Source organism: Lonchura striata, chromosome 3 (genome assembly GCF_050655825.1).
Source record: "Lonchura striata isolate lonStrDom1 chromosome 3, ASM5065582v1, whole genome shotgun sequence".
In the NCBI taxonomy this organism is placed as follows: domain Eukaryota; kingdom Metazoa; phylum Chordata; class Aves; order Passeriformes; family Estrildidae; genus Lonchura; species Lonchura striata.
The window spans coordinates 110947326-110974797 of NC_140705.1; the positions used below are offsets into that span (position 1 = coordinate 110947326).

The following is a 27472-nucleotide window of genomic DNA, read 5'->3' on the forward strand; positions in this document are numbered from 1 at the left end:
TTAATCAGTGGAACTATTGTATGGTTATATGGCTTCACATCATGTTTGAGCATTGGAGCTCAACATGAGAAAAGTACTGTAATTGCTCACAATTAGTACTGGGTAAGCCTCAGAAGGTTTACTTAAGAGTCCCCTCATGTCAGATTCATATCCAAAATGTATCTGAAGTATCTGAACAATTTAAGAGTCTGCGAGGTAATACTTTGTCATTGTGTAAGGCAGAAGACTTGTGTATGAAAGGGCAAGGGGATTGTGAAATAATTACTGGCTCTGCATTTAATTTGAGTCAATGAAAATGCCAGAATGATTGAAGTGTTTATGCTGAAGATCAAGGAGTTATATTGAAATAGGGTAATCAAAACCAGGAACATCTCCTTTAAAAATTTTTAATATTTCTGAGGGAGGAGATAATGGTGGACTATCAGAGTATAGTGAGGGGAGTGTTGGAAGGAAAGGCAGGATCAGAGGTCACACCTGTGTGAAGTGATGGTTTGAAAATGACAAGTAAAAATGGAAATATGCTTCACTTGACAGTGATGAATGGCTTTCTTGACCTGAGGAGGAAGACTAGAGGTGGCTTTGCATTGTGGAGATGGTAATTTGATAGTGGCAATTATAGGTGAAAAAGTAAGCCAGTAAAAATACCATGGGGAAAATGCCTGCTCTCAATTAGGTATGGTACTCATGGTCCTGGGCCTTGACTGCCAGGGTAGCTGTGCTTTTCTCCAGCCTGAGATACTTTCAGTTTGCCATTTTTATGTTTTCAGTGTGATTCTCTCATCCCTAGTTTCATTGCACCTGCTCCCAGTTTACTTAGTGTTTGTTTGTGATTTGCTTACCTTCAGCACAGGAATATTCTGCATCACTCCCCTGAATTCTCCTTCTAACAACACCAAACCTCATGAAGTTGGTGAACTGCTGGGCCTGGCTCAGAGTCAATATTGCTAAACCTGGGACTGTACATAGAGTTTCCATGATGTGGCAGGTGGGATCAGTCATATCTTGCTCACATACCTCTCATATCTCAAGGGCAGGAAAAGATTTTTAGTGTCCTATAACTGTGCATCTCTGCAAGCAATAAATGCTAACAGCTAAATGTCTCAACAGCTTTTACATACTGAGGCACAAAGTATGTTATAGGCTCCTCACGGCCCCAGTTAGAATATGAAGTATAGATTTTGAGGTTAGGAGAGATTTACTTGCTTAAAAGAAGTTCTGATCAAGATGAATTATGAAAATGGCAATATATCCTGTGTTTTAAACTGACTATTAATGTGGAAGGCAGAGATCCAGGCAAACATGAGTGGCAGATTGAACCACCTACCTTTATGTACCTTCCTCCTCCATAGCACTCAGCAGGAGAAGATGAGGAATCCTGAACCATGCAGGGTCTTCCTAGAGGCCCAAAGGGTCAAAAGAGCTTCAGACACCATGTGCATGGGTTTTATTCCTTTTTGTGTAAGTTTTTGACCATATAAGTCCCTTATGTACATGTGACATCGAGCCACTTCTCAGCTAAAAGTACTGAGTACATTGCAATTTAGTATGGTACAATTAATCATGTGTTTGGGCACAACAAGTTTTATTTTGTTGTGAAATAAGGTGGCTGGAAATTGGAAATAATAAATAGTGAAGGGCCATGTTTAGCACAGTTCTTTTCTTCTACAAATCTTTGTAAAAATGAACCAAAGGTTTCTTCTAAAGAGTTGAGCTACTTGCCAAGTTCCAATCTGTATGCTATCATAACATCAGTTTGGAGACTCTCAACTCCAGTGACCCATTTGGAGAGCACTTATATCCATAGTTCTCCCTCTTTCTCCTGCCCTGGATGTGAAGTCTGATTAGTGTTTAGACATTGCTTTGAGATAATGATAATGTGCCTTTTAATTAGCATCAATATTTCTAGTCTTTTGGGAAATAATAATGTGCTTCCTTTTTACTCCTTGACTGTTGACAGATGGCCACTTATTAAACATCATTAAATCCTGATATCAATCATTTTTGTGCTTTATAAAATATGCTCATCATTTAAAGGAAATGATAAATATAGGAGGAAGATTTTCCACATGGATTGTGTAGACTGATGCAGTGCTGCAGCAGTAATTGATGGAGGGAAGCCTTGTTTTTTAAGACATTATAAGTATAATCTCTGAGGCCTTGTTAACTCTTTTTCGGTATATATGCGTATGTCAGAAGCAGCTCTCGTATGGAAGTAGCCTGAATGCTTTAGAGACAAAGCCACTATTTCAACATTTAAAAACATGAACTTTTAAGAAGCCTGTCCTTATATGCAGCAAACATTTTGTGCATTTACACAGGAATCCATATTGTATGTGGTTTTGTGAATGCCATGAAAAAGTGAAGATGGATTCCTGTGCGTCTGTTATTTGCAGCTAGGCTTTGTTTGACTTGATGTTCTTGGCAAGAGCCTCCAATTCATTACTTGTGAAACTTTGTTTAATGGGTACAATTACGATCCGCATTGTGCCCTTGCTCATCTTAGTAGCAGTATTAATTTGCAGGAAGGGACAAAAATCATCTTGCAGAGTTATCAAGCCGTGTTTAGACTTTCTGAATGCTAATTAATTCAGAGCTCAAATGCTGTACCTGCTGTTTAAAAGGCTGGCAGCTTGTATTCATCACCTGAGTGACAGCTGTTCCTTGCCTTTTTTACTCTTAGAAAAAGACTTGGGAAGATTAACTCCTTCCCATGCTGATGACTGCCATTTTGAAGTAACATTTATGTTCAACATTTAAATGTTAAAATTTTCTTTAACAGATTTGTTGATTTTGACAGCACATTAGAGAAAGGATTGGTGCCTGTATGTTGTTAAGAGAAATTGCTAAATATTTCTCTAAATAACTGTTATTTTTTTCTGAGCAGGGCAAAAAAACACCAAACAGTCACAGTGACATTTGATGCCAAAACCAGATCCTCCATGTAAGCTAAAAGAGAAAGAATTAAAATATGGAAAAATCAGATTTGAACATTTATTATGACTATGGAATCTGAAGAATTTTTCTCCTGGTATCAAACACCTTTTTTAATATTTTCTATCAATAAAATATTTATTATTTGCAATCAAATTTGATGTTCACTTAGGCCATTTAAGTGTCACAGAAAATAGAAAAAGTACACTTTTATACTTTATATGTTGCATTCAAAGCTCATTGAGTTGCTATTTGTTAAACTGGACTTGCCTGCTCTAGGAAGAAGTGGTGGTAGTCTTTGGTAGTAAAGAAGGAGGCTTAAAGGCATGCAGGTGGTTTTATTTAATTCAATCTGAGAAAAATATCAGCTGGTCCAATGCAAATGTTCATATGCAGGTATGGGAAGGTTGCACAGTTTGCCTGAGTGACTGAGGAAGTGGGATAGGAATATTGGATTAAGTTCCTTCTTTTTCACAGAGGAACAAATAGCTAAAATATATATGTTAGCTACATTCCTCCATTCCTTCCTGCCCCAGATCAAAACACCCAAATAATACTGCATTTTCTTTTTGGAGGAAGCATAAGACAAATCAGTAGTTGTTTCACATCAAAAAGTATTGCAGAGCTACTGACACCAAACAAAATTCCACAAAATCTTCCAGTTAGTATTTTAGGGTAAATACAAAGTTTATTCTTTTGCTATTTTAAAGACCTACAAAGTCTGGTATGTGTTTTTCTACATAAATATTTCAGACGTACAGGTGTGCAGTAGACGTGTCATAATAATATAAAATTTTCATTCACCTTTTGGAAGCCCTGTATCTTTAGGGAAACTCAGGGTGGGCTTGGCTAATACCTCAGAGCTTTGATTCTGCTCACATTGGCTTTTATGCATTCTGACTCAGTAAATCTCATTAAGCACATGCTGAACTTCAGTATTCACTGTTCATTCTGTTGACTTCAATAGCAAATTAAGCACATGCTCAAATGTTGTTCAGAGCCTTAGAGAAAGGTGATTAAACAAAATAACAAAGCTATGCTATTGAAATATTTTAACTCATTAAAATCCAGTGGATTGGCTGATACTGATTCACTGAAAACTCTGTATTGAAAGTGAAACAATTTCATTATAACTGGCTGATTGTCTTGTGCAGCTTGGAGCACCAATGTCAGGATATTAGATTCGTATTGCTGTGACAATACCTTTCCTTTCCAAGGTCACCTTGTGACCCTCTGTTGTATTCTTTCAGACAATTAGTTGTTATGATGAGTGATTGAAAATATCATTGGTAATAAAAAGGTTTCCAAGTTTGTTTACAAAGTATTCTTGAAAATAATTTTAAAGAAATACTTTTTCCAAGTTACTAAAATATCTTTTGTTATTACTCATTAACTTCAAAAGATGTTTTTGTGTTTCCATGCACAGGAATGTTTTTTTTTTTTTTTTGGATGCTTTAGCAGTATTGACTTAGTGCTCTTCATGTGTGGACAATTTCTCTGCTAATTTATGGTGGAGTTTGATACTGAGTAATTGTGCTTTAGCAAGACTGATATTTAGTCTTTGAATTAGTGTGCAAGATGCTCTAATGAGTCCAGCAAGGATTAACAAAATGCACTGCAGTAGTTCTGTATTTAATAAGTTATTTATTTAAAATTCCCTCAACTTTTTAGAATTTTGTGAAATAGTTTCTGTAGGGGAGATGAATTTCTAAAAAAAATCCTTTGTGATTCAGAAAACAGAAGTTTCCTTAAATATTTGGGGCTGGGGGCATCGAAACTGCAGGAGCTTGGAGGTCAGAGGGAAGGGCTAGATGTTTTCTCTTTTTATTTAGTTTACAATAGAAGAAATAGTCAAATCAAGATTGAAATAGTTTGTGAGGCTAGACATGGCATCATTAACTTTCCTGAGATCCTGTTCTGAGACACTTTCTATGTGTTTAAAATCATGAGCTCATTGAGATCCTGAAGTGAGTTATCTGGGGTCTGTAGTATGTCTGCAGCTTTTTGAAATAAATCTGAGTGATAAAGCTGCATAATTGCTGTTACCGTGGTGTTAAAATCTTGGGATGATTCAGTCTCAGCGTGTGCACTGAGTCAGACCAAGAAACCACTGAGTCTGCTGATTCGTGTTTGCCTCTTGACCTTTTGGCCAAGATCAAGTGCAACACATGTTTTTATCAGTTTAATATCTGTTATGTCCTCAGCTGGAGGATTTTTTATTAAATGAGTTTGGGGACTGGGAAATGTACTAGGAGCTTGCGCCATCCTCTCCATGCGTGAAGCCTGCTATTGCTGTTTTTCTAGAATGGTGTGAAAAGAAAAAAGAAAAAAAAAAAAAGCAACAAGTCCCTAAATGACCATAAAAGAGTGCAAAGGGAAGAGCAGGAACAGAGCAAACATAGATTATGCCTCTCCACAGTGTTCTCTTAATTCCCACCGATTTTCAGCTCAGCGAGTTCCTGAGTCTCCATAAAACCCCATATAAAGTAAAATAATTTTTAAAAATCTGAAATAAAATAAAATAGCAGTTCTGATTTTATTTTAATCTTGTTTTCACTGCCTTCTCAGTTTGTATTAGTATCTATTTTGTGATATTCAGTATTATAAAATCAGATTATCCTCAGAACTAGGTGGTACCTTGTACCTGCTGGGTACAGTGATCCTACACTTGGTCTTGTCCTTGCTGAAGAGCCAGTTCTTGCATCACTGGTGCTGTTTATTTTCGCTGACCAGTCTTACAGGTAGTGTTTTTCTGAAAAATGAGATAAATAGCGATCAGAAATAACTGCAGAGTCCAACAGATAGAAACACTCTGCATGGTGGTGAAATGCAACATTCAGGATTTACTTTGGTTTGATTCAAGAGCATTGGAAAGAAATAGATGTGATTGGTATCTTTGAGGAAACACTATTTTTTAAACACAGGTGTTTAAAATATATAAAAAAGCCAAAAACTATGGAGAACTGGTGTTCACTTGAATGATTTGGACTGATTAAATGCCAGCAAAATTCAATTTTGTAAACTGGAGGTCCAGAACTGTTCATTCATGCTGCAGTCAGTGGGTGGCTAACAGGACCTGGTTTTATTAGGGCTGTGACAGAGTCACTGCTGAGGTCCAGGTAATGCAGCAGGTGATCACAAGCATGGCTCATGACATCTTTTGAAACACAACCATGCCACTAAAAGCCATGTTGATATGACAGGGTGAAAACTAGATCTTCTATTAGAAATAAAATTCATACAGTTCAGATAGAGAGAGATCAAAATAATTTTTAGATGACATAGGAATTTGACTCTTCAAGCGTGTTTTATTAAGTACGTGAGGTAATACAGAATGGAGGAACCCATGTCATTGCAAATTAGTTTCCTTGAGTTAAGTCTCATTACCAAGACACCTTCACTTTTTAAAATTATTTTGCCTGCCATGGTTAATAAAAAGGAAGTTAATTTGGTGTGACATTTTTGGTGGTAGCTTGGTGTACTACCAACTTAATTGCAGTAAAATAATAGTTTCAAAAAGTCCCCTAAACTTCATGTTCCTTGCATTTTGAATCACTGGGTGATTTACTAGGCATTATTCATAGCCTCAGTATTTCAATTAGGATATGTTAAATAAAGCTTACGTGGGGCATGTAGAAGTGCTTGTTGGTTGTAATTATTTTAATGTTACTATTCAATGGAAAATACTATATTTCGATTCTTTAATATTTCTGCTTAGCTCCAAACCGAGAAATCTACAAGACAGAAATCCAGTACAGAAAAATGCCATCTTATTGCTATGCATGCTATGATGCTCACAGGTTATTGTCAATATCCAGTGTCTACTGGCAAGGTAGCTTTTGTTTGCCATGGGAACAAAATGATTGTTCCTCGTTTTTCTAGACGGCTGAGTTCTTGAAATGAAAAGCATTTTGATCCTGGAGTAAATATTGATTCTCTCTTTTCTCTGTCTGACAAAATTAATTTAGTGTGTATTATATGCACCCAGGTGAGGTAAGGCCAGCTCAGGTTAGCTAAACCTGTGACACAGGCTAGCATTCAAGAAGTGGCTTCATTACCCCTAGATCAGCACATACATGCTGGTTCTTTTGGAGAATGTTTCCTGCAACAGAGCAGAGAAGGATTCATGTGCCACTTGCCTGTAGCAATAGGATCCTAGATTTCTTATTTTCATCCAAAATGTAGTGGCATCAATCTGCCTTTTTTCCCAGCCCCTTCTGAGTGGTTCTGTGCCCCAAACCCAGGTGGTCTGGGTGAGGTCACAGCTACTAATGCACTGTGCCTTCCAGAGACAGCTTTTGGAGAAACACAGAGATCTGCATTTTGCTGTGCAGATTTTTAGCGTGCAGAAATCCTTTTCATAGTGCATTGGGGAAAAAGTAGAGTGGTTGGCAGTAGCCAAGTCTTCCCTTTATCAATAGACATTGAAAAGGGAGTCAGAGTGTTAATTCATTTAGGAAACTGAGCATCCACTGCTGTTGCCACTCCTCAGCTGACCTGGGAGCTCAGCACCCTGGGAGAGGAGCTCCTTGGCACATCCATAATGCACAAAGTGAAAGAATTGGCAAGAACAACAGGAAGAGTTGGACAGATTTCCTTAATTGTGCCCTGCCGCCTCCTCCTTTTAAAGAAAGGCACACTTCCACCATCTCATTTTTGCAGCTCTCTTAAGAAGAAACAGAAATATCTGAGCCTTTGCAAAAGACCACAGTGTGTCTGCTGCTATCAGTGTTTGATAACAGTCCCTGTGCATCCCTATTGGAGTCAGCAGAAGCTCACATTACTGTGGAAGCTGTGCCATGCAAGTGCGAAATTTCTGCTGCCCCAACTTAAAATTTAAATTTCATTAGTAAATAAACGGTTAGACCAGATTGATTGGTTCCCTTTAGAGAGTGATACTATGGGGTCATGATCTCACCCTTACAAAAGAAACAATTAGTATTGTAAGAAAATAGTTCTAGTGGAATTTATTACAACCTGATTAGTGTTGTTATTTGTAAAGTCTGTGTAAGCTTCTGTATTCTGCTTCACTGAATATCATTGTAAAACTGGTTTTTCATGTTTATGTGTGGCACACTGATTTTTGTATTATCTCATCAGCCATTTCCTTGCTAAAATGTTTTGAAAAGAAGAAGAAGGGAATTTTAGGGACTCTATATCACTGGCACTGTTCAGCTGACACACTGTGTTATCATGCCTTTATTCCAGAGCCAGCAATGTTGAATTAATGCTGAATTCACATTTAATTTATTTTTTTATTTTTGAATCCTAATATTGTTTTTTAAAAAAATTCCACCAAAAATAGAAAAATTTACAAAAAGGGATAACATATAACTTGTTTCTTACGTACCTCAGAAGGCACAATCCTACCACTGACTCTCTGAAAACAGTTAAGGTTGTTTAACAAGGTTTGAAGCTAAAACAGGACTCCCATATGACCTGTATTACTGCTCCTCAAGGGAATGCGTTTTCTTAAAGTGATGATTTATGAGATTCAATACTAATGTCAAACTTCATTCCGCCATGTGAAGTAACATAATTAAAACACCAAAATAGCAGAACACAAGCAGCAAAACATTGTTGAACTTGTAGATATTTCCACCTAGGTGATGTAAAGTATGATGGAAAAGTGATATGAGTGTTTTAGGCATGTCCACGTGAGATGTAAGAAAAACAAGCCTTAAGCAAGTCTGCTATTTCCCTCAGAAAGTTTTTATCCAGACAGGAAGATGGAATATTTATGTGCAATAGCAGCTGCATATTTTTAGAATAATTTTGAATTCTTTTATAGTAAGAATCTGTGTGATTAGAATATAGATACAAATCAGATGAGGTAACAGTTTGTCCTGTTTGTGTGAAGTGGTTTTCCAGGATAAAATTACATTCCCTTCTAAATGCAGTATTCATTTGGGAGTAAATTAATTAAGGCTGAGTGGATAAGTATCTGCTGTCATTCTGCAGTCATGACATGGCAAGACACGAGCTATCTACAAGCAAAACTCATTTGTACATTAAAAAAGTAAAGTGCCTGTGACTTGCTTATATTGCTGTTATGTGATACTTTGAATAAATAACTTAATTCCATGTTCAAAATACCCAAAGGCTTAGTATTTTATTATTGGTATTCTCAACTTAGACTGCAACAGTATCACAGCTCTTTTTTCATTTGAGGACATCACTCATGAGACAGGAATGTAGTCTCTGCATTATGCCCTAACAGGTATCTTAGTTTATCTGTGCTATGGCTTGAACAATTGAATATGAATATAATCAGGCATCCCACAATGACTCTCAAGTTGGGCTTCTCTCAGTGATCTTCATAGATGGGTAGGACTGATTGGGGGGTGGTGTTTGTTAGGGGGATCATGATTTGAGTTGCTTAATTACTCTGTACGTGCTGGAAAACTGGATGGTTTCTTTGTTCTTTTTTGAGGGGAGATTTCATGCTGAAGAAATGCATGATTTTCTTTCATGTTTAAAGCAGTTCATTAGGACAACAGAAAAGTGCACTTTTGGCTTTCCGTTGGGCTGTTGCAGATCATTGGCTTGATGTCTACCTCTGTTTAAACAAAATTGATTTCCCTGCTTAGTCCCATCATCCTGTGTGATATTTTGTTGAATTACTTTTCTAACCTAAAACTGTACTAATTGCAAAATGGTTTTTACATAACAACATTAACTGTAAAGGTGCGTGTTTCTATGTAAGTGTTCTTTTGTATGTCTTCTCTGCAATACTGTTTCAAAGTGGTGGATGAAAAATTGAATGCTGAATCTTTGCTGTCTTCAAGCAAATATTATGAGAGATGATATAGCTGGAGTTTAATCATAAACTTTTCCCTTTCCTGACAGTACTGACATTTATTTTCTAGACAAACAGATGAATGTTAGGTAACAAGTTGTTTTGAGCATGTATGGTGGTGGTGCGAAACTAAGGCCGATATATTTTTACCCCAAACCTCTGAATTGTCTTTAAAAGACTGAAAGCCTAAAAGATGATGTGCAAAGACTTATGAAATACTCTAAAAGTTACTCCAAGGTTAAGCCTGGGGTTACAAACCACTGCTGACCCATATGAAGGGCAATTCATCGTCCAGTGGACATGTCCTGGCACATAGCACTGCAGCCTGAATATTTAGTAACATTCTTTTTTTTTTTTCCATGGGAAACTTTACCAATGGCTCTGAGCTATGACTGTGAGAGAAGTTGAGTGGTAGCCTGTGATCCCCATGAGTCTGATTCACACCAAGCATTTTAGAGGGTTTCACAGCACTGTCTGCACTTCTTGCTGTGTAGTTGTCCAAAGAGCCTCCACCAGAGGAAGGAAAGGAAATGTGGGTATGTGAAAGAGGGAAAGATGATAGAACAGGGAGATGCTAAATGCAGAAAATACAAGTGAAAGCCCTGACCAGATTGAAGCTGAGACCTTACATGTTCCATTTTTAGCATCCCTTTATGTATGAAGAACAACATAAAGGAGCATGGTGCTCCAAAGTGTGGGGATTTGCATCTTTACCCTTCGCTGGTATATATTTGTGGATACTGGAGCAAATTTTGGTCCTGTGGTTGGCTTCCACAGTCACTTTGGGAAGTATGATACTAAGTATTTCTTTGTGAAGGAGTATTAAAGCACATGCAATTCAGCTAAGGGAGCAAACTTAGTCCTTGAACCTTTGTTTTTCTGTGATTTTAAAAATATTTTGCTGTGTGTATTTTTTTTTTTTTGTTGGGTTTTCTTTTTTTTTTTTAATGGGTTGTCTAATCTAAAGGCCACATACAAGTCTTCAAGTCTAACCTTTTCATTTTGCTTGACACTATTGAAGAAGATAAGAGGGGAATGCTGTCAGAGAATTTACACAGAGGATGGAGAGGGGTGGTGGTGAAGGGGATAATGACTTCAGCTCTGATTTTCTCCCTCCTGCTGCAACAAGGCATCTGTATTTTCTGCTGGGTGCAACCAGCCTGTAGGAGGCTCTCCTTCCTGCAAGCAACAAGTTAGGAAATCTTCTGGGAAATTCAAGAGACATCACATGTGGTGACTTGTTTAAAAAAAAAAAAATTACAGATGGATATTGAAGGGTAAAGATGGGAAGAATACGAGGAAGGCCTTGGGTATACTTCCTTGTGCAGTATTGTAGGATAATACTGTTTTGGCATCAGGTGCCATGAGCTTCCAGCCATCTATATAGACAGAGCTTTAATTTCACATAAAAAGGTGAGAGCTCAGTCAAAACTCAACTTGCAGCTGCCTGACACTTGCAGTAGTGAAGGAAGAAGATGGAAAGTTACTGGGCAGCAATTAGCTGAAGCTTTCTCTTACTATATAATAGCTTGTTATACCATCATATTCAGGCAAATATATACAGTGAAACAGTATGTCAGTTATTTTGCCTAGCTGTCAGACTCTTCTTTTTGTGCTGCAAAAACAAACTGCTTTTTTTTCAATTGCTTTAATATGCTATGCTCTTTAATTAGATGGTCTATAGGCAGCACATAAACAGCACTCTCCAGTATTGTTTCAGAAAATAAATAGCATGTGTGATGCCTACACTGAGCTACAGGAGAAGTGTAGACTGACATAAGTTCTTGTTACTTGCTTCCATATGAACAGCTCTAAGTGTCCCTTCCTGAGAAATGCACATTTGCTGCATTCTGGCTCAGGGGAGGCTGCATGTCTATTTGACATGCTCTCAGTGGAGAATTGCTTATCCATGCCTGATCCTGATGCGTTTCACCTTCCAAAAGTAACTAGCATAGGTCAAAAGTTGGCAAAATGGATTGAAAAGTGTTTCCAGCTGATGGAAAGGCCTCTGGTAACTAAGTGGGGGAATTTGAAATCCAATCTATTCTCAATGGAAAACGTGCAAATAGTCCATGTTTCAACACAGTCAAGCTATTCCAGTAACTAAGTGCTGACATACAAGAGTTTTTCAAACAACACAGACTTGAATCAACCAGTTTTGCATCAAAGGTACAAATTCAAAGTACCTTCTTTATTGTCCTTTTATATGCCTGAAGAACTTCTTTGTTTACTAGTTCAGTGCAGTGTTAATGGTCACACCTGGATGTGAATGTCTCCAGACTCCTCCGCCTCCTCCAGGTCATACATTCATTGATTCTGGCATGCCAGATTTCTTGTTTCTTTCCCTATTTAAATTCATAATATTTTCCCTTCTGTAGCTGCATCCCTCCTTCCTTTATCTGAATAGACAACATTTTCATCTCTCCTATTTTCTCATCCAAATTTTTTTTTCCTGTTTACTTTTTTCACTCTTGCCTGTTTGCCATGTTTAGGTTCTTCCATATGCCATTTCTTCACAAGTTGTTCCCATATTGTCCAATACTTTGAGGAAAACACAAGTTCTCAGTTGTTACCTATTCCTCTATGTGAAGGAGAGCATGCTGTGAGCGTGGGATGAAAGAGTGGGTCTGGTTGGGCAAAGATGATTTTATTCCTCCGTGATTTTCTTAGCTGCTTTTCTTTGCCTTCCATTCCTTCCATCTGTCTCTGGCTGTAAGCAGAACGTAAAGCAAAGGAAGGGCCAAGTGTCTGTTAGGTTTCCTGTTGAAATACAGAATAATGATGATGATGTGAGTCAGAGACTGGGCACAGCATAGAAGTGCTTTACGTATTATTTCTTTAATATAATTTTCCTTAATTTTATTCCATTGTTTGTCCTTTTAATTTTTCTGTTTGTACCTCTCGTATCTCATGTATACAATGAATTGAGGTATTATAGGAGATCTTTAATCAAAGACGGTTACTTTCTCATTTCCCTGGAACAGGGAACTACTTTAGTATAGGAATTGTTCCAGGAGTGCTAAGCTGCCCTTCATGGCTTTGTGCAGGGCTGATGGAACCCCTTGTTACACCTGTACTTGTATACCCTGCCCTTTTCAGAGCATGGATTTCTTACTCAAACTGGGGTATGCAAATTTCTAATTTAAATTCAGAACTAAACAAGGCAAGAAGCTCTTATAGTAGTTTTAGTATAATCTTTAAAAACAGTTTCAAAACCTACATTCTCCCCACAAGGACAATCAGCAAAGGCAGATTTCCATAATACAGGAGCAGTCTTGTTTAACTGTCTTGAGCAAATTTTCCTACTATGAACTGACTACTGAGAGTAAGTGGAATTTCTAACAACTCTGGTTACAATGGGTCAAGCACCATATCTCTAGTTATACTTATGTGTTGCAAGCCTTACGTGTTGCACTAGAGATTTATTTCAGCACAGTCATTTTATGGTGCTTAGAATATTTTCCTACTCTGCATTGCTGCTGCTGTAGATAATGGATGACCACTTGGTTAATGTTTGATGGCAGTTACAATGCACCTCTCCCAACGTTAAGTATCCTTATGCCTTTATACTAGAACTGACCTTCAGGGATGGTAAACATATTGTTTGGCAACAAGTTAATTACAGACTTTATCTTCCAAAAGCATTCATGTCATGGGTAGGATAATTAAGATGTCCTTGCAAGTGAAAAAACTTCGTGACTTATAGTAATGCTTCAGTGTCGGTGTTAGAAACTGAGGTCACAACAGTATTACAAGAGCCGTGTACTCAAGTTATTTTTACTAAATAATTCTCCTCTTCAGGCTATAAAAGTGAAAGATGGACTTAAATGATATGTATGGCAATAAATTCTGTAAGTCTGTGAAGAAAAACAAAGGAATTGGGTTGTCCAGGGGTATGATGAGCAAGCAGAACTGATTGTATTTGATTTACTGTGGGATTCATCATTAGGGTTTATTTTGTTTTTCTCCCCTTTCCTCCTTTTAAGGCCTCTGTCTTTTGTTAAATGGTTAGAATCATATTGACCCTTTCTGACTCTGTAACTTCATAGTGATAAATAGCTAATTATTTGCAATTGAATCAGGCTATGAATTTAAATATGACAGAAACAGATGTACCTGTGATTACCTTCAGCATGGCTCAGGAGGTTTAAGTTTAACACAGTATAAATACTTTGAAGAAATATTATTTCTAAAGTGGAATGCTGGAACTAGTGGAGACTATCACAAAGATGTTAATGAGCTCTGTGGTACATAAATTTTTGTTGTGTTTTTTTTATTCCTGAAAAATTTTGGGGAGGGAGGGGAGGAGTGTCCATTGGTGACTACTGAAGTTCCATTTCTGAAGTGTTCCATCTCTAAGCTAGGAGCATTTAATTTGGTGTGGAGTTGGGAAGTATTTTTTTCACAATTGACATTCAAAAGAGGAGGACACTGAGCATTCTCAAAAGTTGGAGTCCCTGGAGGGGCACACTGCAGGGTCACTTTGCAAGTGCCACTTGAATTAAAGTCCTTGTTGGCTGGCTGAAATAGGGCAGGATGCACAGTTTAACAGCCCCAGAACATCTTTGTATTAACGTGAAACTAAGGATGAATACATACATCAGTTTAATATAAAGATCTGAATTGTAATATTTGAAAAAAACATGGATTCTGCACATATTCTCTTTCTCAAACCTGGCTCAACGAGATCAATAGATCTGCTAATGAGCTACTTCTGATCTGCTGTTTTCTGTTTCAGGTTTTCTACTCAGAAATTTACATTCCAACAACAATAAGTAGCTCCTTTTCTAATGGTCAGTATCATCAAGAACAATCAAATAACTTTGGAATGAATTTTATTTTCCTCAACAGAAGGAAAGTCACAGTACAGCCACAATATATGGAAGCCATTCCTTTCCAAAATGTTGCAGGAGTATGAAGGATTGAAACATACATTTTGAGTTCTTTTTCTGGGTATCTGTTTGTTAAGATAAGAATATTTAAGCATTCCAACATTTGAGAATAAGAGAATAAAAAGGGATCTAAGTACAAAGTCTTAGATTAATGGCATGTTCTCATTCATGTGTAATACAGCACTGTTAACATCCTGACATGTAAGTGATGCAGTTACACAGAATGTCCTGGCTGGGTGTAAACTAGCTGCAAAGCAATAGAATAAAACCTTCAGAATTCTTAATTTTGAGGCTGTCTTGGTGACTATATTGAAAGTTAAATCCCTCTATCTTTGCACTTATTAAAGTGTTGACCATATATTTGGGCATGGTGTGTTCCAGAAAAGCCAGATAATCTCTTTCAGAGTCCTTTATTATTTAATAGCATTGGAATGTGATTTTTTCAGTATGAATTGTTTTAGAGGTTCCATAGTTTGAGATTCCATCTCCAGCCCTAATCTGGAAACTAGTTCATATTTGTTTTAACCTTCTGCAGTACATAAGAGCTGAGCTCAGTTGATCTCTCAGTCAGGATGAGGTACGTCTTAAAATGAAGTTATTGATGAACATCACATGCACCATATAGCATTTTTTATTTCATATAAACTAGACAGTTGTTGGTGAGCAAGATTTCATTTTTGCATGTTTTAATTTTTTAAATATCCAGTTCCCCTTTGATTTTTTTCAGAAACTTCATAGTCTATTTTCACATTTTCTGTGTTGTTTATCAGATTTACTTGTGTTTCAGCATAATATGGTTCTGTTGAATTTCATCTTAGGTGATTTTTTTTCTGCATAACTATGTGCAAATAAGAGTTCTGATAATCCTTTTCCTTTTAAATCAGCCAGTTTAATACTTCTGTCACTGTTACACAGAGATGAGAGACTTGACCTATTTTTTAAAATGAGCATTTTAGCTTTGTTAGCTACAGGAAAGCAGAATTTTAGAATTTTTAGAATTTATTATTTAATTAGTTACCATTAGGATTTTCTGGTGCACACATGGAGGATATTTTTCTTTTTATTGTGATCATTTGCAATGGAACTTAGTGGAATTCTTTTCTTCTTGTAACTCCTCAGTGCTTCCTAACATTGTTAGTGTTCTTCAGGCTTTGATTTTGACTTGCTATATCAGCTTCAGCTTTGCTACAGAAAAATTGCTTGGATTCTGCTGGAATATATAGATTATTGCATTTCATATGCATTCTAGCAAAAGGCATGAAAGGTTATTCATATATGATTACAATTATTTCTGATGTGACATTTACCCCAGAACTATATTAAGTTGTTAGCCCTGGAAAAAAAAATTTTGTTAATGCTATCCTGTATTCAATGGCTTTGATGGTACTTGTTGCAGATGTTTCAGATTACCGTCAAAACTTCATTATCAGTGATAATATATTAATGCAATAAGTTGACAAAGGGGTTGACTGAATGACTAAAGCAATATATGATTAGGTTGGTGTAATAAGATACTTATGCACTGATCCTCCACAGCCTCTATATGAAATCTGTTAGAGACTGAATTCCCTTGCTGCACTGTTACCATTCCCAGAGTGACTACTACCCTTTTTTCCTATGATTCTTGAAGAGGGTATGCATATATTATAGAAACTCCATGTTACAAAGTTGAAAATGCATTTTATTTCATTTTTATTTCAATATTTATATCACTGAATCTAATAATATCATTATAGTTAGCAGAATATGAGGACTTGCATCAGTCTAATAAACCAGATCAAAATACACTGTGTTTCTATTATATATAATCAGTATACCATATATTACCGTTATTTACAAGTATTAAGTAATTTGAGAGCTCTTGTCATTTCTGTACAAACAAAAAACTGGTTGCAGAGTTGTTTACAAAGAAAAAAAAAATAATGGAATCCTTCCAATAGCTGTCAGTTTCTTCCTTAGAATTTGATAATTGAAACGTTTGTTATTTTTTTAGGAAGGAAGATGGTTTTGATTATCCAAAGGCAGTGGAATATTTAACTACCCTTCTGCTATCAGTGGACTTGTTTGCATTAGGATTTTGACTAAATTGAGGTTGCACATATCCAGATGTTATCAGCCTGGGTGACTTTTTCATTTACTTTGGCAAAGGATTTGATGGTGTATTGCTACCATCCCTTTGTCATTTTTCACATCACAATTCAGGCTACACTTAGCCTTTCTTTTCTAAACTTCCACTAATTTTTAACTTGTAAATGCTCTTTTTTTCTAAGGATGATTCCTTACTGAAACCACAAGTGGGATTTTGATCTTTATTGCAGGTTTTCTCACTGGTTGTTGTGAGTAAAGCCAAAGTCTCAGGCAAACAAACCCAAGATACAAAACACACTTTTTTTTTGTTCTCGATTTTTATCTCTATTTGTTTTTGTTGTGCTGAGGGGGCGAGAGATGTATCTCAAGTGCATCCATGCTGCAATGTCCTTCAGCAAGACAAAGCTCTCCACTAGGAATGACTTTCTTCCAGTGACCTAAAGTGCCAGTGGCTCACACAGAGAAGCAAGGGCTTCTCATACAAGTAGGATACAGCAGGATAACATTCCAGAGAGCAGCAGTGGGGAATTGTAGAGAACATTCTCCTGGACTACATAGGAGCAAGGAATAATCTCTAATTCTGAAACGTAGCAACAGTTGGACAAGACTTTCATTTAATTCATTACTGTCACATCATTCTTCAGCACCAGTGGGGGTTGGGAGTGGGTTGGGAGGGAGAAATATCCATGCCCAGCAACCTGCTGCTTAGGATGTGCCATGTTGAGAGCCAGCTTGAATAAAGAGTTGAGGTTTTTATATCTTCAGAGTGCTAAAGATGTGAGGTGGGTGAGCACTCACGCTCAGCAGCAATCAAACAGAGCTGCAGCCAACAGAAGCAGACGTTTGACAGTGTAAGATCCTAATCTGTCCTAGTGAACCTTTCTGCTGAGTTGTTTTACCTCTTTCAACCTCCAGACCTTCTGGTTGGAAATTAAAAAGAGTTCATGCTGGTTCTCATGTGACTCACAGATACATTATCTCTGAATGGAGCTCTACTTATTAATGTTTATACAGTCTTGGTAGATCTAATCCTATTTGCAGGCCTTTAAAATGCCAACTTTTTATTTTAAGCCTGGTTTACTTTTAACTGCAATATTTAGCCTCAGACTGTGTTTGTAGAATTTTTCCTCAAAGGCTTTTCCCCTCAATGGCATTTTAAAACGTGTGAGGTTTCAAATCAGTAAAAAGTAAAAGTAATGAAATTGTCCATGCTCTTTTATATCTGTCATTTAAGCAACTCTGTGGTGTAACCATACATTGGAGGATCTGAATCAAGCAGATCTAATTGTTGCTAATACTGTTTATTTTGGTAATGCCTAGAAAACAGCTATTATTACAAGTGCAGAAACATGTGGAGATGGGTTTATGTTCTCTTGTAGTTTTCTTATAGTAGCCAGGAATGAGTGATATTGGTAGGAGTTCAAGTTAAAATTCACAGCACTGATGTCAGCAAATATCAGACTAGTTCCAGTTAGACTATAGGAAAGAGAAGAGGAAGGGGAGAAGAAAAATTGATTATGAAAATGCAAGATAGTTGGAAGGAAATGTGATACTGAAAAGGGAGACATAAATACACAATGAAACTGAATTGAATGAGGGGAAGGTAAAGATGATCTGCCAAGCAAAAGAGCAGTTAGCACAGGAAAACATAACAAAACAAGACATTTATGGATACCCAGAAGTACCTCTCTTTGGCAGCTGTTGCAGCTGCTTTCACAGGTTGGAGAGTGATAGGTCTCTCTCTGAGCATTTTCCCCCAGCCAAGTGATGGACTGAGAGTTGACATCTGCAGTGAACTATCTGCTGTCAATAAATTAGTGCCAATAATGAGATAGTTTTAGATGTGTGCCTGCAATTTGCACGGGCTGTGTAAGAGGTGAACACAGAACTTTTTCCAATGACTTCCCAGCCTAGCTGACAGGCACAGAGCAAGCAGGTTGTGCGTTGTGGTGCTGGGAGTTCTAGCTCCTTTTTTTCCTCTTTGTGAATTTTTTAAGAGCAGGGGTTTACTCCACATTGTGAGTCATGTTTGTAATAGGCAGCTGACTCACTGCATAAGGGTCTGATATCTCAATGGGATTTGTGAGATTTGAGAAAATTATTTTTAAATGTTGGGTCTGCAAAACAAAATGGAAATAAGTCTCCTGTATCATAGGACATTTGCTGAGTGGAGACCTGCCCTCAGGTCAGGTCAACAAAAGGTCTCCAAAGTGTTAACTTTGTGCACATTGAACAATATCTTGTTTAGGACCAACGGCAGAGTATCATAAAACTCTGAGGGAATTAATTATCATACTTTTTCCATTTCTGAGGGCATATTTGTTCTTCATAGACATTTTTTGAAAATGGTGTTGAAAAGGCTGGAATTCTGTTTTATAGGAATACTTTACACAGGGAGAGTAAGACTTGTGGGTAAGTGTTATAAGCCTATGTTTTCCCTCTCTCTTAGTCCTTTACAATTGCACTGATCAGGAGCTTGGTGTTTAATTGTGCTGCATCATTGGTAATTATGGCGTGGTCAGGAGGAAAGAGCAAGGGCAGGGGAAAATTTACCACTGTTGCTTTGCAGTTCAGCCAGGTTGCCTTCAGGAGATCCCAGCAGAACACTCTGCTCTTTGCTCCTGGCCTTGTATATAATTAATTTGGGCTGAGTGACTGCTTTTAAATTGAGTTTTGTGGTAGCTGCTGGTTCAGAGAGTAGGTCTGAGCTGTCAGCCTCTGAGCTGTTTACTGCTCACAGGTGTCTTCTCAATTGATGGTAATAATTCACTTAGAACAAAATAACCTGTGGGCTGAGATTCCTGTGTCCTCTTCCCCTGCAGAGGTGGGAGTCTTGATAAGAAAGGGAATTTAATAAAAAATGGAGCAAAGCAAAGAAACAAGGATTAGTGGTAGAATCAAAATAGATCTGAAATATTTGTGGAGCTGGAGCAACGTGGTTGGAGGACAGAGGGACATTGTTGCCTAGAAAGAAAACAGCTTAGACAATGTGCCAAAGGACATTTCTAGAAGGTTCTGCTAAATTCCAAAGTCATTCAGGAGTGAAGAAAGTGAGGCTTTGGGATGAAGGGGTGTTTGCTTAATTTTTTTTTTTTTTTAGACTCTTCTGTCTTTTGGTATGTCTAAAGCAGAGGTTCATAGGACTTCTTTGAAAAGCTGTATGGGACATGTATCATCCAGCCCTGGTCAGTGGGACAGTGAAGCACTATAATCCAGGGTCCCCAGAAGGAAGGAGTAAGAAATAAGTAGATTTAAGCTATCAAGTTGTTAATTTTTTGTGAGACATGTTATGAAGGACTAGGCAAGCTAGGGATTATCCCAGTAACACTTGTCAGAAGATAGAGCTGGTACCAATTTACAACAAAGGAAACTTGAGAGCACCTGGATACCTACCATGTCCAGTTACAGCATAAGAGCTACAACTGGCACTGTTTCCCTGACAGCTTGGCAGGTTGGAATAATAATGTGAGATTGGAAAAGAGCAGAAAGAAATGCATGGCTGACTGCATTGGTGCCTTTATGGCCTTTATGTCCATGAGTCTTCTCCATGAGACATGCACAAAAGCTCTAGAGCATGTATACACATATGGTGGCATACACATCTTGTGAGGTGCCATTCAAAATAACATCTCTTTCTTCTTCAGATTTCTAGGAATTATATTTAAATAAAATGATCAGTAACAATTGCTACTTGAAGAGATTTTCAGACTCTAATATTCAACACACTGTATTTCATTTCATGTTTCATTCCTGTTAACAGTGAGACAGGATTAGTTGGAAGCAAGAAGGCACAAACTGGTTTTGAGAAAAGGTAAATTTTACAGGATGAAATGTGCAAAACTCAAAGAGAATTCCAGCTTTAAAATCTTTGTTATTAGTTACTTTGCTTCTCGAGTCTCTAAAATTGTAACTCACAAAAGCAAATTAAACAAAGCTGTTACCAAACTTTATCAGTCCCAACAGAATGTGCAGACATCAAGAAGTGCCAGAAAACAGCATCCTTCAGCCCACTGCAGGTCAAGTCTGCAGGTACCAACTGTAGTTTACCAAGTCCTGCCCTGGTGACTTGACATCCTCTCAGTCCCATTTCCCAAGTGAGTTCCCTGGGCCCAGGTGGGCTTTGGAGGGGTGTTACTGGGCTCTCTGTATCTTGATTAATCTTGGAGATTGGGATATCTCCAAGCCTTTGAGAATGAACTGCAAAGAAAAAGAGTGTGCTTCCAGATGGTACTAGTATCCCCATTCCTTCCATTCTCATATTCCTTTAATTTGGCCTTTTTATAAAAATGCTGTTAATCCACTTTCTAGATTCAGTCATTTTTCACACACTTCTTAATGGCACTCACGTATATTTAATATTATTTCCCAAAGTAAATTTGAACTCAGTGTAACAGTGTAATGCAAATGCAACAAGGACAAAATAACATGTATAAATTCACTGGCTGACATTTGCCCTTGTTTCTAAAAGAAACACATAAATTCTTTACTCTTTAATCTTACTAATTTCAAGTTTCATGCAAAAGCTTTTATCTTTTGTAAAAACTACAAAATCAGTGCATACATTTTAAATGCTTTAGAACTAGGAGGTGTTAAATCTTTTTCTCCTGAGTTCAGATGCTTTTCACCTCTTCCTAAATGTGTTTCCTTAGTTCAAATTTGCTATGCTTGTCTCAAGCACGGCAATGTTGCCTTGGATCATTTGCAATGAACAGCTGCAAGGAGACCTCAGAAAGAGAATATGCTAAGTAAATTAGAGGGTTTAACTGCACAGCAGTCAGCAGTCTTTCATCTGCGATACTGTGTGCTTGTCTGTGAATTTGGGAGCAAGTTTCCAGAGTTCCAGAAAGCTCCTGGTTTTTATCTGTGGAATCCCAATGAGCAGGAACCTCTGACAGCAGCTTTTCCCAATATTTAATCTTCGCAGTGTCAGTGGAGGGAAGCTCAGATTTTATTTTCCCCCCCCATCACCCCTTTCTGCAGAGTTAACAGTGAATATTCAGAAACTCTCATTCTGAAGCTTTACCAATGAACTCACCCTCACCCAGAACACCACAGTATGAAGGCAACATCCCTTGACCTTTCTTACATCAAGACAGAAGGTGTTAAAACAACCATATTTTATCCATACAGCTGTTGCCTTGGCTGTCACTCATGCCTTAACACCACTCTTTGATGTTGGAGAAACTTCAGCGTAAAGCGACAGCTTTGTATTGGTAAAATTCCTGAAATGTTGTTGCTACATGCACTTTATTGCACATTCTGTACTTTAGCCTGCTACCTGCTGATGAAATTGAAAGCATTTGGGAGAAGAAGGGGTTGGGTGGATTTTTTACATTTTTGAAATGAAAGAAAATTTAATATATTCATGTCATTATTGTATATGACATCATTTAATGGTCATTTTTGTAAGGTAGTAAAATAACTGTTCCCAACTGCTTCTGAAGCATTGTGAAGTTGCACAAACTGTTAGGATAAATCTGTGAAACAGGTTTGAAAAAGAATGCTGTCAAAAATTGTGCTTAAAATGTGTAGAAAGCACAGTATATTTGAGATTGAAGTCTATGCAAAATTTAATTTTCTTGCTTTAAAAAACTGAGAGCAGAGAAGTTCTGAAGTCACTTGACAAATGAAAAAATTAGGACAATATGAATTTAGCAAAACTGGTCCCTGATTTGCATGTTGTATGTCAGGATCAAGCAAAATTAATACCTTATAAATAAGATGCTGGTAATAAAGGTTATATAAGATATATTAGTCTGTGTCATCTTCCAGAAGCCTCTGAAATACATGGAGATTTTGAAAAATAATAGTAGTTGCTGAGCCACCCTAAGAAGCACCACTCTCATCTAAAAAATATGGATAAATCTTGTTTACCTGCTGAACTGTAATTTGTCATCCTAAGATTTATTTTATGTAGGCACAGCAGCATGCTTCCTCCAATATTTTATCTGTAACCATCACAAAACAAGCTGGTTTTCATTTTCAGAACGGTATTTTCATCATTTCCATAACTAGAATGTATCATATTTTCAATTGCCATGTCAGAGACATTGTTGTAAATACCCTTTATACTCCTTGAAAACTCTTGGCTTTGTTAGAGATAGTGTTTTAGATTTTTTCCTATTGGAGCAATGGATATGATGGTTCTACATTAGCACTTCTGGCATTTATGCTGTATTTTACACTACAGCTGTTAAAAATTACTCCCACAAGCACCTGCATGTGTGGAAGAAGAATTATCCTAGGCCAGTAATAGTTACAAAACCTGTTATTTTGTTAGGAACCAGGATTTCAATGCAGCATTCCAGCTGCTAATGGATATCCAGGGCCCCTCCGGATGGAGTCTTGATTAGTAGATGACAGATTAACAGAAGAGCTGTGTTTTATGGTTAGGGAGGTTAAACAAAACTCATGTTGCCTTTTGGATGGAGAGGAAGTAGGATCTTTCAGAAACTTCACAGGAAGTCAGGGGAGGAGAATGCCATGATGATTGATGGAAGTGGTCCATTATCAAACACTTTGAGAAAACTTTTATTCCCTCTGAGTAAATCGCATAGCTTGTGCAGGGCACAAGTAGAGAATTAATTTTGTTGCCTTTTGCTGGAAATATGTCAAATGGTATTTAAGCCAAAATTTAGGAAGGGAAATTGCATAGCATATTTAAGCCAATTGTGTGGTTGATGTTCCCTTTGAATTTAGCAGCTTTTGTTGTTTGACAAATTATGTTTTGTTGAAAATTCTCTTTTTATGTCAATGTCATTTAGATTTCTAGGTCCAGACACACGAAATAGACCAACAGAAGTTAAATTTTTTTTCTGTGTACTAAATATGTAAATAGGTTGATTATTTTAATCTAATTTAGAATACTGCAATTTATTTTTGCAAAACGTTATTTAAATATTACTTAAGGAAATTACATTCTCTCAGTTGCTATTAGCATTTGAGTTTGGCCCGTCCCCTAGGTAAGGAGATGCAAGCTTGGGGAATAGTAATTTTGTATGTGCCACATATTATGAAAATGTAATTTTGGCTGGGGAAGCTGCAAAGGAGTTCAGACTCAAAAAATACTTTCAAGGAATGTTTCCAAAGAAGAATGGTACATGCAGCCACCAAAGGGCTCCACAGATTGCTGAGCTCCCAGGGAGTGCAGCCCTTGATAAAGGCAGGACTTGTTCTGTTGGATGGCCCTGGAGATTGGGGTTGAGATTTTCAGCTTGAATAAATGTAGGCTGGAATCTATCAGGAGCATAAGATAATATCCACGAGGGAATGTGAGACAAATTAGTCCCTTCTAATTGCAGAAAGGCTTCTGAGTGTTTCAGAGCAGTCACATTTTGCACGAGCTTGTGCCTTTGTATTAATTCTAGGTATGTCTCTGTATGGGAGGAGAATCTGTATGGTGCAGGTCTGAATCACCATCGAGGGGACCTTGTTTGTGAGTAAAGGGTCAAATTTTAAGCCATGTGCAATTTGGAGAGATGCTATCTGTAGGCGATTATTTTAGTGTATCATCTTAATTAAATAATAATTTAACTTACCATCACTCTGGAAGAACAGATGAGGAAGACATTGCTCAGGAAGTCCTCTAAAAAATTATTCACATCAGACTTATTCAGGCTTATTTTGTGCCAGGTGTTTTTTTGTGCAAGAAACTGATAGTCCTGGCAGTCCTGAATTTTCAGGGTTTACACATCTTCTTTTAGACTCTGGGATAGCTTGTAATCTGTGTGACAAAAGAGAGATCAGGTTTAGCTCCTTTTATCTGACACTGAATTTCTGTGCCCTACATGTTTTGTGACAGATTTCTGGAAATCCTAATGCAGTTGGCTTATTTATACATAGTATATACATACATATATATGTATATATATATATATTTCTTTATATATAGTGTGCAATCAGCCAAAATATGCAAAATTAAATGTTGGCTACACAGGTGAGCTATGTAAGCATCCAATGTAAGCCAGAATTCAGGGGCTAAAGTGTGCCACTGTTCCCTTAAAGCCTGCCAGCCAACCCAAGTGTGCCAAAATTCAGGTTTACACTGCTTCTGTAAAAAATTCTCTGCATGGCTTCCTGACTCATGGAACACAGATTGTGCTCTGTGGTCTGAATTGCCATCAAGCTCCTTTAAAATTTCAGTCTAATAAAAATGAAATAATCAAAACTAGAAAACTAAATAATCTGATCTTCAAGGACCACAAAGGCCAATACAGATTTTTTTCCTTGCATATATAGCTACCTAAAGATAATTTTGGAATAGATTGCAGTTGTTTGTCAAAGAACCTACAGCAAAAATCTGTGCTGAGATTTCTTGTAAGAGAAGGATGCAGGAAGACAGGTCATCCTGGCCATTTCCTGTCCCAGTACCAAGTTCTCATCTTTTGATTACTTAGAATTTTGTTCCCAACTTTTATGAAAGAGATTTTACTGAGGCATTAACAGCCTGTTAACTGACCTGGGTTTCTGCCTCAGAAAGAGGTGTGTGTTAGAAAAAATGTCAAAATTGGAAGGTCTGATTCACTTTTCCTGCTTATAACTTTAAGTTGGATGTAAAGCCAATTCCTAACCTAAGTCAGATGCAACCAAAGCTTCTATTCTCATATACATAAACAGCATCATTCAGGCTGGAGAATTTCACTACATCCTGTATTCCCAAAAGCCTGATTGCAGGTAAAAACCCCTGGGTTTCTGTTCCTGGGAAGTTCAGCAAATGGAAGCACATTTACACTGAATTCTGTTTGAAGCATGTTGCTTCATTGTATTTTTCTTTCCTTTATTTTGTCCCTATTCTCTAATACAGCTTATCCATTACTTTATGGTTGTTTTTTCCTGACTATTTTACTTCTTATTTTTTCTCTTGTCTTTCCTATTCCCCATATTTTCACTGCTTTCAAAAGTAAATGTTTCAGTCTTGGTGCTATTCTTCTGCCTGTTGTCTTTTGCTTCTTGTCCAATATTTTTGTTGTTTATTTGCTCAGCATTCTCTGGTCACTCTGCTCTGTCAGCTTTAAACTACCTGGACTGAATGGTTCTTTTTCAAAGGAATTACTCTGGTCTCCACAGACTCAGCTGTGTTCTTTTGTCTCTCATGGCCTATTCTTACCTCTAGTAACACTTAAATAACATTATAATATATTAATTGTTAAAGCATCATTAAAAATAGCTAAACAACTAGCAGTATTCTTGTATTTTAGATGGAGGAGCACTGATAAAAGGGGAGACTGCTCATGACATAGGATTTTTAAGTGATAATTTCCTTTTTCCCTGTAACATTCCTCCCTGCAAATGTGGTGCCTTTGAAAATTTTGCTTTATTGCCATGATTTGCCTGGAGCAGAGTGTAAATAATGGAGAGAAAATACTTGCAATTGCTCCATAAATTGTTCTGAGTTGCCTGATCCCAGATGAGCAGCATTGCTGGTGGGGTGCTGGGAGAGTTCAGAAGATGCAGGAACTTCCCTGACATCAGGCAGGATACAGACAGCCACAGAGCTGATCTTCCCTTGCTAGAGCAGGAGAGCCTTGTGTAAAATCAAAGTGAGAAAAGGTGATTTTCAAGAGCCTGTCATGGGCTTACACAGCATAACAAAGCTATTCATACATTATGAAAGGTGCTTTTAATGCTTCAGTGAGAGATACAGAGATCTGCATCAGCCATCCCAAAACCACAGTGGGCAATGGGGCTCCCCTGCCCCTTCCTGCTTATTAGGAATTTTTAGAAGTTTGACTGTGTGTTTATTTTCAGTTCAAGACCCACAGTGCCTTGCTCACATATAAATGCTTGGAGTATTTCAGGCTGTTCCTTCACAGGGAGTGAGGGGGCTGCAAAGTGGCCTTTTTCCCAGTTCTAGTCTGTTCTATCTCTACAAAGTGCTGAATGAAAATGAATTTAAAAGAAGCTTTTGAAGAGGCCTCCATTACATAGTGATGGTTGAGTCTTCTCTATTGTGTTTGACCCTTTTTGACACCCAACAGTTATTGGCACTTTCAAAATTTAAGTGACTGGCTTTTTAACTTTAAATGCTTTCTCCCAATTAATATGACCAGGTCTTGAACTGAAATCAGCTTACCCCAGTTGATGGTCCTCTGTGTAGCTCTCCTGACCAAATTTCCACAAAGATTTTTGGAGGGAAGTAAAGAAAAGAATTGACCTTCTCTTTTTGGATTTTTTAAAAACTGACCTGCCTGCAGAAATGCCTTTTATTTCAGGAGGCATGCAGCATAAATCCTATGTGTTCTATTGCTTGATGTAGTGAACAGGCTTTCTGTGCCTATGAGGTGAAGTGTTACGATTAAAACAAGGAGCTGTTGTTGCTATATTTTCATGTTCTGTTACTAAAGATTCCAACTGACTCGAGCCATTAAAACTGTAGCATTACCTGGTAACCAACAACATGGGCTTGAAGTCTGTGATAAGAAAATGACAGAATGTTTTCTACAAATAAATATAAAGGAAATAATAAAATAATAAAGAAAAGACTCTTTAAACTTTCCAGCTTTTCCATGCAGGCCTACATTCACTCCGCAGCCTACAGAATCTGGAGAATTATGCTGCACCTTTTCTTCATGGTACATCTTAATGCCCACACCCAGCCTAACTTCCTTAGGCTTCATAGTGACGACTTAAAATTTTTCCTGTGTCCATATTCCCCAACAATGCTGCTTTTAAACTTTACTGAAGCAGCAACACTTAATCTTGTACAATTATTTCACAGTTTTTATTGTTTGTGTTTAGTAGAAGGAGACACCTGGGGGTAGAG

The 27472-nt window shown here is 37.4% G+C and overlaps 1 protein-coding gene and 1 non-coding gene across 8 annotated transcripts in view; both read left to right on the forward strand.

Moving 5' to 3' along the window:
• Window positions 1-27472, forward strand: part of MACROD2 (mono-ADP ribosylhydrolase 2) — an 845784-nt gene that overhangs the window by 381260 nt on the left and 437052 nt on the right. The window lies entirely within an intron of this gene.
• Window positions 5061-5250, forward strand: LOC116183515 (U2 spliceosomal RNA). The gene has a single exon (XR_004148147.2). It is a non-coding gene; the product is annotated as a U2 spliceosomal RNA (small nuclear RNA).